Raw genomic sequence first — 1,872 nt, 5'->3', positions numbered from 1 at the left:
TGGCAGCCGAAAATAATAATAATAATGCAAGGAGGATGCTTGGTGACTTTACTGCACCTAATTCCAATTTACATGGAAGAAGCATCTCCATCCCCACCATTGGAGCAAACAATTTTGAGCTGAAACCTCAATTAGTTTCTCTGATGCAGCAGAACTGCAAGTTCCATGGACTTCCATCTGAAGATCCTTTTCAGTTCTTAACTGAATTTTTGCAGATCTGTGATACTGTTAAGACTAATGGAGTAGATCCTGAAGTCTACAGGCTCATGCTTTTCCCTTTTGCTGTAAGAGATAGAGCTAGAGTGTGGTTGGACTCTCAACCCAAAGATAGCCTGAACTCTTGGGATAAGCTGGTCACGGCTTTCTTAGCCAAGTTCTTTCCTCCTCAAAAGCTGAGCAAGCTTAGAGTGGATGTTCAAACCTTCAGACAAAAAGAAGGTGAATCCCTCTATGAAGCTTGGGAGAGATACAAGCAACTGACCAAAAAGTGTCCCTCTGACATGCTTTCAGAATGGACCATCTTGGATATATTCTATGATGGTCTATCTGAATTAGCTAAGATGTCATTGGATACTTCTACAGGTGGATCCATTCACCTAAAGAAAATACCTCCAGAAGCTCAAGAACTCATTGACATGGTTGCTAATAACCAGTTCATGTACACTTCTGAGAGGAATCCTGTGAGTAATGGGACGCCTCAGAAGAAGGGAGTTCTTGAAATTGATACTCTGAATGCCATATTGGCCCAGAATAAAATATTGACTCAGCAAGTCAATATGATTTCTCAGAGTCTGAATGGAATGCAAGTTGCATCCAACAGTACTCAAGAGGCATCTTCTGAAGAAGAAGCTTATGATCTTGAGAACCCTGCAATAGCAGAGGTGAATTACATGGGTGAACCATATGGAAACACCTATAATCCTTTATAGAGAAATCACCCAAATCTCTCATGGAGGGATCAACAAAAGCCTCAACAAGGCTTTAATAATGGTGGAAGAAACAGGTTTAGCAATAGCAAGCCTTTTCCATCATCCACTCAGCAACAAACAGAGAACTCTGAACAAAATACCTCTAATTTAGCAAACTTAGTCTCTGATCTATCTAAGGCCACTCTGAGTTTCATGAATGAAACAAGGTCCTCCATTAGAAATTTGGAGGCACAAGTGGGCCAGCTAAGTAAAAGGATCACTGAAATCCCTCCTAGTACTCTCCCAAGTAATACAGAAGAAAATCCAAAAGTAGAGTGCAAGGCCATTGATATAACCATCATGGCCGAATCCAAGGAAGAAGGGGAGGACGTGAATCCCAAGGAGTTTTCCTCTGAGGAACCAAAGGACTCTGAGGCTCATCTAGAGACCATAGAGATTCCATTGAACCTCCTTACGCCCTTCATGAGCTCTGATGAGTATTCTTCTTCTGAAGAGAATGAGGATGTTACTAAAGAGCAAGTTGCCAAGTTCCTTGGTGCAATCATGAAGCTGAATGCCAATTTATTGGGTAATGAGACTTGGGGAGATGAACCTCCACTGTTCACCAATGAACTAAATGCATTAGATCAACTAAGATTGCCTCAGAAGAAACAGGATCCTGGAAAGTTCCTAATACCTTGTACCATAGGCACCATGACCTTTGAGAAGGCTCTATGTGACCTTGGGTCAGGAATAAACCTCATGCCACTCTCTGTAATGGAGAAACTGGGAATCTTTGAGGTACAAACTGCTAGAATCTCATTAGAGATGGCAGACAATTCTAGAAAATAGGCTTATGGACAAGTAAAGGACGTGTTAGTAAAGGTTGAAGGCCTTTACATCCCTGCTGATTTCATAATCCTAGATACTGGGAAGGATGAGGATGAATCCATCATCCTTGGAA

The 1,872-nt window shown here is 41.6% G+C and overlaps 1 non-coding gene across 1 annotated transcript; it reads right to left on the bottom strand.

Annotated features, from left to right (window-relative positions):
- Positions 1-398: 398 nt before the first annotated feature.
- LOC148567733 (small nucleolar RNA R71) lies at positions 399-506 on the bottom strand. Its single transcript, XR_015882605.1, has one exon. It is a non-coding gene; the product is annotated as a small nucleolar RNA R71 (small nucleolar RNA).
- Positions 507-1,872: the final 1,366 nt, after the last annotated feature.

This window comes from Arachis ipaensis, chromosome B4 (assembly GCF_059453495.1).
Source record: "Arachis ipaensis isolate K30076 ecotype BB chromosome B4, ASM5945349v1, whole genome shotgun sequence".
Taxonomy (NCBI): Eukaryota; Viridiplantae; Streptophyta; class Magnoliopsida; order Fabales; family Fabaceae; genus Arachis; species Arachis ipaensis.
This window is presented reverse-complemented; position numbering and strand designations above follow the sequence as displayed.